This window comes from Osmerus eperlanus, chromosome 5 (assembly GCF_963692335.1).
Source record: "Osmerus eperlanus chromosome 5, fOsmEpe2.1, whole genome shotgun sequence".
NCBI classification, from domain to species: Eukaryota; Metazoa; Chordata; class Actinopteri; order Osmeriformes; family Osmeridae; genus Osmerus; species Osmerus eperlanus.
The window spans coordinates 12,736,756-12,752,301 of record NC_085022.1 but is presented as its reverse complement, the minus strand read 5'-3'; the positions used below and the strand labels follow the sequence as shown (position 1 = coordinate 12,752,301).

The following is a 15,546-nucleotide window of genomic DNA, read 5'->3' as shown; positions in this document are numbered from 1 at the left end:
GGACAAGTAATTTTAATCTGATTACTGGTTTGAACATAGTAACGCGTTACATTACTCGTTACTGAAAAAAGTGGTCAGAATAGAGTAATGCGTTACCGGCAAACGTAACTGATCAAACGTAACAGTCATTTAACTCTTGGTTACAATTCATGAAGTTACATTTGTATTTCGAATTAACGGCAAATTTATCAGCAAATTTTAACACTTTTTACCGCCTTGCATCATGGGAATTGACCAGCCAATTATTTCGTTCTTCAGTCAGTTTGACAGTATAACCTTCAAATGCATAATGCAACCCTTCTGTCTGCTTCTTTCTCAAGTAGCCTTTTCGTTTTTTCCATTAATACTCCAATTGATAATTATTAGTATAAGAGTATAGGGCTTCAAAATGTTTTGGCAGTAATTAAGGTTACAGCTTCAGTACCAAAAAAGATTCAATGTGCAATGCATAATAGATTTTCCTAGACATGAATAATTAGAATATACAAGATGGATCAAAAAATGTAACCTGTAATGTACTTTAAAAGTATTTTAACTGTTTTTGCCGTATAATAATAGAAAACGTACATCCTACTCCAGAAGAAATGTATACCATTTTCTGTTTCTAAGCATAATTCTTAAAAGTATATAAACTATTTTCAAAGCATACTTAAAAGTATATCAAAAGTGAAGTATTTTCTAAGTATACTTCTTAAAAGTATATTGAAAGTATACTATTTTCTAAGCATACTTTTTAAAAGTATATCAAAAGTGAAGTAAGTGTACTATCCATATTTTAGTATATTTATAGTATACTTTAATATACTTTTTTTGTAAGGGAGAATATAGTGAAGTTCTGTTCAGTGTTTCGCTAACCATGCCTAAGGGACTTCGAAGAACTACAACTATACGTGCTGATCTTGGATTCAACTGGCCATAGCAAAGTTTCCATCTTTTGACAACGCCACATAAATGGAATAGGTGCTAGCTAATGTTTGTTCGCGAGCGATGAAAATACAGCTAGTGGGTGTGAACCCTGCCAACATAAAGTGAAATCGCTATGGTACGATTAACAGACATCCATGTGCTTCGTAGCTTGGAACACAGTATGGAGGAATGTGGAAGAGCCATCACAGAATACTTAACAGAAGTTATTAAGTGGTGACGGATTAAACAGTATATAGCATTTGCCGTTTTGGCATTTTGATGTGATCATCCACATTAATGATCAAACTTTTATTTTTATGTTTTTTGAATAGTCAACGTCATAGACGTATGACAGTAACTGTAGTGGAAACTATATTTTGTAATGTTTGGTGAGTTTCGGATCCTTTCAGTTAGAATTCGCCATGTTACAGAGCCAGACAAGACTTTGTGGACGGTCCGCATATTCTCACGTCTGCTCAAAAGTTTCCGTGACGGCCCGCACATTATCACGTCAAGTACATTTTTCACCGTGTGCGTGAAAACCAGCGTACGCAAGCTTTTTGTGCGTACGCAACGTTTGTACACGAGGCCCCAGGTGTCGGACTCGGCACACAAGTCAGAGTTGAAGTAGGCTAAGAAAATATTACACAACTAAAGAACGTTTCTAACTGATAGGCCTACCGATCATCTTACTTTGACTAAATCATAAAAACAATATAACATGAAGCTAAAGAAAAGGTATTTGCGCTCAAATGAATGCGAAAAAAATGCACATGCTCGCATTAACTATTGATGTAACCCACTGTGGTATTGTGGGTTATGCAAGGTGAATTTCTATAGCCGAGTAGTGTATTGTGCGCAGCAAGCTTGGAAGAAAAAAAGGGATATGAATAGGGGCCTGTGCCCCAGTAGAGCTTTATGTCTAACAACACCCCTGGCATGGACATTGTCAATAAGATGCTTGCATTTGTCTTACTGCACTGAACCAAGTTATCAACTGATGTCTGGCAGAATTATGTCTCTGAGCTAAAGAATATATTGCGCTTATTAAAGTTCTTTCTTATGATCTGAGAAGTGTGCTCAGGCTTAAACATAGTGTCTCACACAGGGTGTGGGAAGCAGGCTGTTCTTTGTGTCTCTATCTCTTCATTTTCAGAAACAACCTTGAAACTGGGTGGAGACGGCACCCGAGCAGGTGGGACGCGTAAGCAAGATCAACTCCCTGATGCACGAGAGAACAAGCTCAACCATTTTTTCATCTTTCTGTTTTAATTGCACTGTATAAATATATGCTGGGGAGGGACAGATAGCCAGTTGGACTTCGTGAACCAACCCAAACTCTGTTGCGGGTAGGGAAACGTAGACAACCCCAGAGCTCTGGACGTGTTGATTTCCAACTGCTGCATTAAAGCTGATATTATCGGACCTCTGCGACTCCAGACCACTCTTTCTAGAACACAGATTTGTGTCATTGAATACCATCATTACATATTGGAATAGACACAAATAATTTGAATCCTTCATAGCCTAGTGTTTATTTCTAATCGATTTCAATGGTCTATACCCCCTTTCCACCAAAGTGAACCGGGAGCTAGTTCAGAGCTGGTGCTAGAGCCAGTTCGGAGCTGGTTCAAGAACGGAGCCTACTAAGAACCGGTTTGCTTTTCCATGGGCTAAAGAACCACCACAGAGCTACGTCATTACGTCACTGTATACGTCTCATCTTTCCTAGCAACGCTAGCGCGGCAGCGCCAAACACAAAGCAGAGCCCGTCTAAAGGATGTTTATTAATCCAAAGAACGTGTTTTCTTGGCTATTGCGCAATACCCTGGACTTGCAGCAGTATGGCAACACTGGCATTATCAGCGCAACATTTTATAAACTTTTGCTGTATAGTGCTTGTGTATTACATTTGTGTTAACTATAGGCTCAATAGCTCATAACATTTGTGTTTGTCATTTCACTCATTTGATAGGATTATGATAAAACGCAGCAACTAGTGTCTGCACTGCACTGCGATGCTAGCTAGGTTATCGAAAAGTCGGAGCAAATTTACAAATTAGCAGTTTCATCAATAAAATAAGCACATTTTCAGCAACTACACTGCCCACTTCTCGTTACATTTTAATTCAGATGCTAAACAGATACAGTGTGATGTAGTCAGTACAACTACACCATGCCAGAGTCGGCCCGACTTAATGAGAACGTATAGCTTCAGCCAACCCTGATTTCAGCCGATAGAGACAACACTCAGACTAAGCATGCTCGTGAATCAACAACGTAACACATAACTTGAACCATAATCGGGCCAGGTACATTGTGATGTAATCAGTACGACATAGAGTCGGCCCAACTTAATGAGACCGTATAGGCTACTTCAGCCAACCCGGACTTCAGCCGATAGTGCCAACACTCAGGCTGAAGCTAGTCATGCTCTTTGCATCAACAACGTAACGCATCATTTGAACCATAATCGGGCCAGGTACAGTGTGATGCCTAGTCAGTACGACGCCATTCCAGAGTCGGCCCAACTTAATGAGACCGTAGGCTTCTTCAGCCAACCCGGACTTCAGCCGATAGTGCCGACACTCAGGCTGAAGCTTTGCATCAACAACGTAACGCATCATTTGAACCATAATCGGGCCAGGTACAGTATGATGTAATCAGTACGACTACACATGCCGCACAATCGGCTGAAGTCCGGGTCGGCTGAAGTCCCAGGTAGCCAGCCGAATCGGGCCGATTGCGGCTAAGTGTCGGCGCACTCGGCTGTGGTCTGGCATCGGATCGCCTAAATTGAGCCGGCTCTGGCCCAGAATAGGTTGCCAGATTTGGCTAGGTTTTGGATGTGCGGACATGGGCCGATTGCGGCCGAGAACTGGCATATTTCGACCAAATTATGGAGTTATCTGGACCAGTTTATTTGAGTGTTGGGAGTTGTGGGTTGGGCTTGTTCTGTTCTGTAGGGCCTATTTCCATTTAAAAAAAGTATCATTTTTGTGTGTATCGTATTCTTGATATACGTATCATGTATCATATGTTGCACAAAATTTGAAAAACAACACAATTTGAATTGGCCGCGGGAATATAGGCTACTCGCGCACCCATCCAGCGCCTGTGTGTGAGAGGCGCTCATCTACTCGCGCACCCATCCAGCGCCTGTGTGTGAGAGGCGCTCACATTTTTCAACTGTCATTCTGTTAACGGTCATTAGAGGGAGCAGTTCGTTGTCAGGTAAGGCCATTTAAATAGAAAAATACACTATATGATACTTTTCGGGATATTTAATATTACAATAATAATGTGTTGCTAAGTCTATCTTACGTTAGATAATGTTTATGATATTTAGCTTACTAGTAATAGTAACCTAGCTAGCCTAATCTAATGATGTGTTGCAGCTAGCTAGCTAGCTAATGTGTCAGGTTTGGATGGACTTGTTACAGTAGCCTACCACCATCCTCTAATAGAGAGATATCAATAGTTGTATTCATTATACAGCTTGACACGTTCTTACTTTGCTTCCTTGTGAGATGCAGCTTTTTAGTTGATCTATGTCTAACATGTTACAGAAGCGGGTGAAAACTCGATAGCCACTTGTACACTTTAACACAAGAAACGTTCAACAGTCATTCAAGTAGGATCGTCCGCTTACAGTATTTGAGTGAGCAATATTGAAGAAAGCAGCTGAAAACGATCTGTATTCGTTGTATAATGTGTTGTCCTCTCGAGCAGGAGATTCGCGTCATTCAAGTCAGAGGCGCCCACTTTAAAAGGTCATTTATGTTCACATCAGAAGGAGTAGCCTATGGAAGATTATTCCTGTCAAAATTCAAACAATAAATGACATTCTCAAATGATAAATGAAATGCTTAAACGTGTTACTAATTGTCTATGTGTTTAACTTCTAGGCCCAACACAATTGACCACAGAAACAGCCTCAGGAATCAAAGGGAGCAGTCGTTTTTGTTGTAAGTCAACTTAATTAGAAAAATATCAGCTCATTTTGCAATATTTAATTCTAAAGGGTATTTTGGTCAATCCATTTCTTCATGTTACTAATTGTGTGTGTTTAACTCCTAGGCCCAACACAATTGACCACAGAACCAGCCTCAGGAATCAGAGGGAGCAGTCGTTTTTGTTGTAAGTCAACAGAAGTAGAAAAATATGAGCTCATTTAGCAATATTTAATTCTAAAGTGTATTTTGGTCAATCCATTTATTTTCTTCATGTGTTTAACCCCTAGGCCCAACGCAACTGGCAAAGGAACCTTGTAGGCTACTGTAAGTTTATCATTTTTTTGTTTTTTCAATGTTTTGCCCAAGACTGGTGCTCTGAAGTTCATCTGCACATCTGGACTTCTTAGTTGTCACAAATTGAATCTCCTTTACCATCTGTAGTCTACCCTTTGGCCATAATGACTGAGCGTTATTCTGAATACGTTGTCATCAAATCTGCGAAGAAAGTCAACAGCCACAGTCAAGACACGTTTAGAATCATACTTTACAGATAGTCTTACATCTGTAGATGAAGTTAATGATCCTGTTGAAAGTACTTATCCTGATAGTGTTGAACAAGTTGCTGAGTGTGATGAAGTGGAAAATGATGATCATAGTGGTCAGAATTTGGAGGAGATGGTCACTGAGTGCACAGCAGAGGCCTATCCTGAGACAGTGGGTGACTTTGAAAATGTGGTTGAGAGCGATGATGAAATTCAACAGCCAACTCTAATTTCTAGCTTGATGAACTGGGCTGTGGAGTACAGTATCACTTTAGTTGCATTGAATGCCTTGTTGTCAGTGTTAAGGCATCACCACCCATCACTACCTAAGGATGCAAAAACACTCCTCCATACTAATAGAAATTACTTAATCAAACAAGTTGCAGGTGGTGCATACTTTTACTTTGGGGTGGAAATGCTCTGTCACGTTTCTTGAATAATACTTGGTTGAAAATTCCAGATCGGCACACAATCAAACTACAATTAAATTTTGATGGGCTGCCTCTTTACAAGAGTTCATGTATCCAGTTGTGGCCAATTTTGGGGTTAGTGCAAGGATTAAAAAAACCTTGCTTGATTGCTTTGTTTGGTGGCAAATCAAAACCTCTTCCTCTGGGAGAATACTTGAGAGATCTAGTGACAGAGATACAAATCTTAGCAGCTGGCTTTACGTTTAAAGGAAAAACACTGTTTATAAAAATAACATCAGTGATGTGTGATGCTCCTGCACGAGCATACATAAAAGCCATAAAATATCACACTGGATATGCAGGCTGTGATAAGTGCACATTACATGGGGTTCATGTAGATGGTAGAATGACTTTTCCAGACAGCACAAGCCCTGTTAGAACTGATGAAAGTTTCAGACTTCAAATGGATGAGGAACATCACAGAGACATCTCCCCTCTTACTGAAACTGGAATTGGAATGGTTTCTATGTTTCCCCATGATTACATGCACCTTGTCTGCCTTGGAGTCACAAGGAAGCTCCTAGAGCTGTGGGCAGGAAGCAACAAAAAAGTGAGTCAGTTGTCAGAAACACTTTTGTCATTCAAATGTCACATGCCTACAGAATTTGCCAGAAAGCCCAGATCTGTTGAAGAGAGACATAGATGGAAGGCAACTGAATATAGACAATTTTTATTGTATACTGGGCCGGTTGCACTAGTTGATGTTGTTAGCGCACCAGTTTACAACAACTTCATGCTGCTCTATGTTGCCATATCCATATTGGCATGTCCAAAACTGTGTGTGGAATTCTGCGATTTTGCAAAAACTTTGCTTGTATCTTTTGTACAACACTTTGGACAGCTTTATGGCAGGGAGAATCTTGTGTACAATGTGCACAGCCTTATTCATCTCAGTGATGACGTTAAAGAACATGGCCAGTGTTTGGACAACATTTCTGGGTTTCCCTTTGAGAACTACCTTGGTCAAATAAAGAAAATGATTCGCAGCCCTCAGTTTCCAGTTGCGCAAGTTGTAAGACGAATGTCAGAGTTTGAAAATGCAGATTGTAGTGCAGATACACCAAATGAAACCAAACTCAGAAAGCCACACAGTGAGGGTCCACTGCCATTACACATCACATATCCAGTCCTGCAGTACAAAGAAATACATCTTTCGCACCTTTGTGTCAAGGTGTTCACAGGAGATAACTGTATATGTTATAATGGTATGGTAGGCATTGTCCAGAATATCATTGTGGTTGATGGGGATCCATATTTGGTGTATAATGAGTTTAATAATTGTTCAAGTTTCTTTGACTACCCGATAAATTCATGCCAGTTGGGAGTGTTCCTTCTCAAAGACTTGTCCCAGGAACTAAAATGCATTAGGATGGATGAGACTGTGACCAAGTATGTACTACTTCCATTCAGGAACACATTTGTAGGCATGCCATTGCTCCATTTGTCATGAATCGGAGCTGAGTGTTGTGTTGGGGCTGAGTATAAAACCTGAATTATTTTTGTGCTGAACAAAATGTCTAGCATAGAGTATCAAAAGATGTTGTACATAAAGTTAGCATAGGTAAAAGTTTATACTTTTTCTGAAACTTTTCTACAATCATATATGTTAGTTTTTTTTTAATCATTTGGCATGTAAAACAAAATTTGTGTTAACTGTTTAATGTTCTTTGCACCTGCATTTAACCAATGAAAATAAATTGTTATACCATGGTCTAGGTCAGGGGTGGGCAATTAATCTTTACAAGGGGCCACATGAGAAACCTGAAATGTGTTGGAGGGCTGCATCAACGATAACTTGAACTTAATTCTGCTTTTCATTCATTTTCTCAGTGAAGTATATATTAGCTGCTACTAGTTATCAGAAGAATAAGGATATTCTGTAAATATATAAATATATGAAATAGTGGTGTAGGTCAAATAGGAAAAGACTATAGATGTAATACACAGTAAAAACAAAAACAATCATTACATCAGTGTTTCATTTTATTTCTAACTAGTTAATCTACACAAACACTGAAAAGTTGTTTTGCAGTAGGCTATGTTAAAGATATGCAATTGATCAACTTTATACAAAAAGCAATACATGCTTTTTTCAGTTAATTTTGTTCAGTTGATCAACTTTATACAAAAAGCAATACATGCTTTTTTCAGTTAATTTTGTTCAGTGAAAGAAATTCAGTGGGCTTGAACAAGTGCATCGAAATCTGGCTGAATGTCTGAGGTGGATATGCGAAGGACAGCTGACAGGTGATCATAAGGGTCTGCAGCTTAACTAGCAAACCATCAGCGGCCCGCACCCACTGAATCAGACAAGTTCTTGTATTTGTCTGCGTGTTTAGTCCCTTAGTGCCGATTCAAATTGTAATCCTTCAACACAGCGACCTGTTCTCCACAAACTAAGAACACAGCTTTGCCTTTGACTTCAGTAAACAGATACTTTGAAGTAATTAACACTTACTTGATCCACAAATACGTTTAGCTGTAGTAGGACCTTATTCTGTAGACTTATTCCTTTTCTGTTCATAGACAATGTACCATATTGTTGACTTTTTGGACACGGGAGACACAGAAGTTGTTCCAGCCTCTTGGGTGGAAAATGGAAGAAGCTACTGGCCTCCCTACAAAGCCAGGGAGCGATGCAACAGGGCCATAATGGGAGCAGACCCACCTGAAGAATCGTGGGCAAATCATAACATCAGGATCCGGGCAACTAAAAGTATAATTTAATTCATTATGATTAAAGTGTTAGCAACCACAATTGACATTAGATTTATTTAAGCATTTAATTGCATTAATTTAATTAATTGTTTCCATTTTAATGCAGATACATTTAGTGAGGCACGGCTGCTGCTACCAAGGGCACTGCTGACATCAGATCTTCAAACTGAAGATGAGGAGGACCAACGTCCAGCTTATAGGAGAAGGAAGAGAAGGTAAGACAGAGTTTGCTCTCTTCATAATTATAAATGAGGTAGTAACCAATGCAGATCATCCCTAAAACACAACTTATTTTGTTCAATAGAGGCACAAACAGAATTTGGGACTCAGAGAGCGAAGATGACAGCACACATCTTCAACCCAGAGGGGTAAACACCCTCCTATTGCTCCTCCAACTCCCACCAGACCAGCCATTGCTACAAGTGTCCCCAGACAAAACTTTAGCATGGCAACCCCTGACCGGCCCAGGGTAAACAACCAGCCCAAGTGTGATCGTAAGTGTTAAACAGCAATTATTACAAAAAAACGTATTCATTTCTCAAAAAGGTTGTATGGGGCTTAATTTGTAATGGGCTTAATTTGTATTTGAATATACTTTTAAAAACATGTCTGACTGCTTGTGTCTTAACCTGTTGCCCTTAGTATATGCCCAGGTATTAACTTGGTGGGTGTTTTTGTTGTATTTTTCAGCCATTCTCCGTGACATTTTGACGACAATGGAGACTATCAAGCATCAACAGCAAATTATTTTGCTACAGTTGCAAACAACTCGTCAACCAATGGAGGTGCCAGATGTTTCTGGCATTCCATTAACATCGCTGGATGAACTGATCAAGCTTGAGGAGAGCATTGCTTTACAGGTGGAATACAAACGAAAATTGGTAGGTGAATGTTCATGTATTTGTTGAATTGATATTTGCTGAGACTTTTGACCTATGGTTCTTTTTAATGAAAAAAATAAAGATATGTGATATTATAGATTCAGTGCCTATAAAAATTATTATAAGCTAATGGGGGCAATTCTTTTCCTCTTTCAGGTCACCTTTTTTGGGCTGGCGGGGGGGTTGACAATAAAGGAGACAGTGTGGAGAATAATGGCCAAACTGATGACAAATAAACTAGCAAAGCAAATCAACTGGCGAGGGTTAAATGGCAAGTATGGCTTTGAGCCACTTGCCATTAAAGATGTTGTCCTCAGTAAGTTTTATTTTAGTATTATAAGGCAGAAATAAGAAACACCATAAAGTAACAAACATTTTGCCTAGTATGCTTATTCACTTTCCTGTCTTGTGAATGGCCTTAACCTGCCTGTTCCATTACGTTTTTTTGTTTCTTAAGAATCTGTGCGATGCAATGCAAGTACTGCATCTGCATCCGATGGAGATGTAGAAAAGTTTATTAAAAGGTGGCTGCAGCTTGCATCGGACCGAGATGGAGGAAGACGAGAGCGGGCAATGAGACAAGCTAATTCTTAGTAAGATGTGTTCCAAATGTTGTTTCAAATCTGTCTATATATACCGTGTATGTGTGTGTATATTATTTGTATATATCCTTCTAGCATCTGGCTGTCTATATATCTATCTGACTGTGTAAGTAACCATGTTTATCTGCCCCTTCCCTCCTCTCCTTTTCTCTCTCTATATTCATCTTATAGGGTATCTCAAGCTTCAAAGGGGCATGCTTGAGGAGGCTGCGGTCATTACACACACATACACAAACTGTATTTATTCAAATAAATTCTTAAAAATGGATATGCATGGTGTAATATTTGCTACTGAAAAAAAGTAGCACATGGTAATTATGGGGTTAGGTATGGGGTAATGCAGGAGGGATTGCCACAATATTATCATCATTTGTGTTTTTGATTTTATTTTATTCGGATCCCCATTAGCTGATGCCAAAGACACCAGCTACTCTTCCTGGGGTCCACACAAGAAAACAACGTACCAAACAACAGATAAAAAAGGAAAAGCATGTAACAAAGAAGAAATCAACATACAAACAACTGATAAAGGAAAAGGAAAAAAACATATAGCAAAAAAGAAATCAACATACAAACACCAGATAAAAAAAATAAAAATAAAAAAAGACTAAATAACCTAACCATCAACACATAAAGACAACAGATGGCAAATAGGAAAAAGGATAAATGAGTAGATAAATACAAATTAGTAATACATGCTAGTATCCAGTGCAAACAGCCATGAGGTGTTGCTTCACTTGTTTTTTGAATCTAGCTTTGTTCTGGGTTTTTGAGATGTGATCTGGAAGGGAGTTCCATTCAACCATAGCCCTGCATAGTACTGTACGTTGTTTTGAGTTTGTTTTAATTGTTGGAATTGTGTAGTTACCCCTGGTGGCATGTCTGGTGGGGTACGTGTGTACATTACAGCTGAGTGTGAGCTGCCTAAACAAACAGTCGGGGGTTTTTAATGTCTTAATTTTTTTAATGAAAGACAGAAGTGATGCTTTTAGCCTCTCATCAACTTTCAGCCAGGAGAGTCGGTCATGCATGTTATTTACATTTGCTCTTGGTGTGCACTTAAGGGCAAGCCTAGCTGCTCTGTTTTGTACCCGTTGAAGCTTCCCTAGGTTAATTTTTGTGGTACCTGACCAGACTACCGAGCAATAATCTAGTTGTGACAGTGCCAGGGTCTGCAGAACCTGTTTGGTCAGATGAGGTGTTAAAAAAGAAGAGCATCTTTTAACCACAGATATGTTTCTACCCATCTTTTGCACCAGGAGATCTATATGTCTTGACCATGATAGTTTACAGTCTAAAGTTACACCCAGAAGCTTTGTTTCCTGTACTTGCTCAACAGCAACAATGTTCAGTACCAGGTTCAGCTGGGGTTTAGAGCTTAATGATTGCTTTGTCCCAAATACAATGCTCTTAGTCTTGGAAACGTTAAGGACCAGTTTGTTATCAGATACCCATTTGAATACCATCTGCAACTCTTTGTTGAGGGCTGAGGTGATTTCTTTAACTGTTGGTGCAGACATATATAGTGTTGAATCATCTGCATACATAGACATACAGGCTTTTTTACAAACAAGTGGAAGATCATTTGTAAAAATCGAGAAGAGCAATGGTCCTAATGAGGATCCCTGAGGAATTCCACATTGTAAATGTCTTGGGTTTGAGAGGCTTCCATTAAAGAAAACCTTTTGTTTCCTATTGGTTAGGTAACTTTCGATCCATGCTACGGCAGATGGTGTAAAGCCATAGCACTTGAGTTTTTCCAGTAGCAAGTTATGATCAATTACATCAAAGGCGGCACTAAAATCCAATAGCACTGCTCCTACAATATTTTGTTGATCAATATCTTTTAACCAATCATCTGTCATTTGCGTGAGCGCTGTGGAGGTTGAGTGTCCCTCCCTGTAAGCATGCTGGTAAATGCTTGTCAAGTTGTTCATTGAGAAGTAGCATTGTATCTGATCAAATACAATTTTTTCCAACAGTTTGCTCATAACAGGTAATAAGCTGATTGGTCGACTGTTTGAGCCAGTAAAGGCAGCACGAGTGTTTTTCGGTATAGGAATTACCTTAGCCTCTTTCCAGATTTGAGGGCACATATTACTGTCAAGACTCAGATTAAAGATGTTGCATATTGGAGTGGCAATATGGTCCGCTACCATCCTCAGTAGCTTCCCATCCAGGTTATCAATACCAGGTGGTTTCTCATTATCGATAGACAATAGCAATTTTTCCACTTCTTCTATAGTCACTTTACAAAATTCGAAAGAGCACTTCTTGTCATTTCATTATTTTGTCTTGTATACATGAATACAATGGCTCATATTGTGGTGTTGGCATTTCCTGCCTGAGTTTACATACTTTGTTAGTAAAATAATCGTTAAAATAATTGGCAATATCCACAGGTTTAGTTAAAAAAGTCCCTTCCACCTCAATGAAAGATGGAGTCGGGTTGCTCTTTCTGCCCATGATGTCATTTAGGGTGCTCCAGAGTTTCTTTCCATCATGTTTTATGTCATTAATCCTGGATTCGTAAAATAATTTCTTCTTTTTGTTCAATTTAGTGACATAGTTCCTAAGTTTACAATATACTTGCCAATCAAATGTGCAGCCTGACCTTTTTGCCACTCCTTTTGCATCACCTCTCTGAGCCATGCATTCTTTTAATTCATCATCGACCCAGGGAGCCCTAACAGCTCTAACAGTTAGCCTTCTGACAGGTGCATGTTTATCCATAACTGGAACTAACAGTTTAGTGAAAACACTAAGCGCAGTATCTGGGTCTCTCTGTTTACTGACATCAGACCAACAAATCTTTCTAACATCATTCACATATGAGTCACGACAGAAACCCCTGTACGACCTTTTATGTACAATTTTTGGCCCAGCCTTTGGAACTTTAGCCTTCCTCGATATGCCCACTAAATTATGATCACTGAAACCAATGGTGACAGATATGGCTTTTGAGCAGAGTTCAGCAGCATTGGTGTAAATGTGATCAATGCATGTAGATGATACAGTTCCTGTCTTGTTAGTGAACACCCTGGTTGGTTGGTTAATAACCTGAACCAGATTGCAGGCACTGGTCATACTAAGAATTTTCTTTTTCAGAGGACAGCTTGATGCAAGAAAATTTATGTTTAGGTCTCCCAGGACATAGATGTAATGTTTCCGTGTGTCGATTGTGGTTTGTTCAATAACAAGACAGTTAGATTGATTTGGATGCTTTACTGACGGACATCACTTGCATGCATCTGCTTCATACATCTGCTGGAATTGCACTAACTTTGTCCACTAGTCAGTGCTTACGTCACTACGCAGACAGCGTATCTCAACATCACATCACTCTTTTCTTTTTTGGACAACCTGTCTATCAATGGACATAAACACAATTCCATATATGATCAAACTATTCTGGCAAACTGAGAATTGTTGCCTTGAAAACATAAGTGGGGACACACAAAACATCAGCACCACATTTCACATTGCATACACTTGGAGATACAGAACATATCATATGCATTCATAAACATAAACTGTCGAAACAGGATATTGAAAGGATATGTTTTCTTTGCATATCTCCATGAACTCTAGACAGTCTATTCATAGTCACGCAAATAGGTTGGAGGGTGCCTATGTTGCCTGACTGGATATCTAGGCTGTGTTGGTGCTGGTTCTGGTTGATCATTGCCATCATCAGGATCAGGATCCAGGTTGTAGTCGGGTGGTGGCAGTTGGTCTTGCTGCGTCATGGGATGGATCTTCTTGAAGAACGAGCTGTTCCTGGTGATGGTATAGCCATTCCGTTCTGCTGTCACCATGGAGCCTTTCACATTGATGACGGTGAGTGGTTCCTTGCTGTACGGTGTTGTAAGCTTGTTCTGTCTCACTTGACGACAAAGCACATTGTCACCTGGCTTGATGTGAGATGGTACTGCGTGTCGTCGCTCATCAGAACGGATCTTCATTTTAGCTTTTGCCTCAGTGTCCCTGTTACGCACTTCTTTGTCAGCACTAATGACTGTTGAGTAGGCTGATGGTATCTTAGTGTTCAAACGTCGTTGGAACATCAACTCTGCAGGAGATCTTCCTGTCGTGCAGTGTGGTGTAGCTCTGTATTCACGTAAGAAGATGTTCATTTGTTGCTTCCATGGGATACCTTGCATTGGGGCGATCCGAATCACTTTCCCAATCGTACGCATGAATCTTTCTGCTGTTGCATTGGCCTGTGGCCAGAGCGGTGTTATTTTTCTGTGATGGAATCCCATGTGTTGAGCAAACTGGGAAAACTGGGAACCACTGAATGGTGGTCCATTGTCTGTCTTCACAACGTGTGGTATCCCGAACATTGAGAAGATGTTGTCCATGCGTGGTATCACGACACTGGATGAAATGGAGTGCAGAATATCCACTACTGGATAACGTGTGTAGTCATCTACAATCACCATCAGATATTCTCCAGATGGGAGAGGTCCATAGAAATCTGCACTTACTGAATGCCATGGTGATTCAGGTAGATTGGACATTTTTAGTGGCTCAGTCCTGGTGACTGGAGTGTTGGCCTGACAGGCTAGACAGTTTCTGATAAGTGCCTCTGCTCGCTGATCAATGCCTGGAAACCACACTTTCTCTCTGAGCAGGACCTTTGTCTTGGCAATGCCTTGATGGCCTTCATGGGCAAGTTCCAGGACATGGTGTTGCAGAGATGAGGGTATCACAATCCTACAGCCTCTGAGTATTAACCCTTTCACACGTAGGTTCTAAATTCCTTGACTGGTCCCCCAGAGTGAGTTTTTTATGCGCGTGAGTTTGGATCAATCTCAACGTTCCAGAAATTGATTATGACGCATTAAAATCGAATTGCTATACAATTTAAGTATTTCTCGGTTCGCATTTTCCATTGACCTAGTTTGCACCCCGTATTAGTGACGAATACTCCATTCATTGGTTGTTTTGTTTATCCACCTTCTCGTTACGTATTTCTTCCGCTTCAGGGGACTGGCGGAAACCTTCAAAGTAGATATTTTGGCTATTATTCTGGTGACTGAAGTATTTGTATAACTCAAATTATACCACCCATATAGTTTGCACGATACTGAGATGAAAGCATGAACTGTTGTATTTCACGAGGTGATGTTTTTGCCAAACTAGCTAGCTCGTAGTGTAGTAAAGAGTCAATCAATAAGTTAGCTGTTGCTAATTTACTAGGCTATGTTACGTTGTTTGTGTGGTCGGATTATAACGAATACAAAATAATTTGGATACATCCAGTCAGTCTAATTTGATTTATATTCATCGTTTTGTTTTCTCTAGCTGGCTTCCATCTCGTAAACCTTCTGAGTTGGCAACGCAGCCAGTGTTCACAAAATAAGTTACTGGATGGAAGCCAGCTAAACGAAAACAAAACGATACATTACAATCCTAGTAATACGCTAGACTGACTAGATGCACTTGCATTACTTTGTTATAATCCT

At 39.8% G+C, this 15,546-nt stretch overlaps 2 long non-coding RNA genes across 2 annotated transcripts; both read left to right on the top strand.

The window, feature by feature from the left end:
* The first annotated feature begins 3,992 nt into the window (after nt 1-3,992).
* Nucleotides 3,993-5,193, top strand: LOC134020589 (uncharacterized). Its single transcript, XR_009930425.1, has 4 exons — nt 3,993-4,140; nt 4,815-4,874; nt 4,987-5,046; nt 5,150-5,193. It is a non-coding gene; the product is annotated as an uncharacterized LOC134020589 (long non-coding RNA).
* A 2,797-nt stretch (nt 5,194-7,990) lies between these two features.
* LOC134020523 (uncharacterized) lies at nt 7,991-8,969 on the top strand. Its single transcript, XR_009930415.1, has 4 exons — nt 7,991-8,317; nt 8,401-8,590; nt 8,709-8,807; nt 8,897-8,969. It is a non-coding gene; the product is annotated as an uncharacterized LOC134020523 (long non-coding RNA).
* Nucleotides 8,970-15,546: the final 6,577 nt, after the last annotated feature.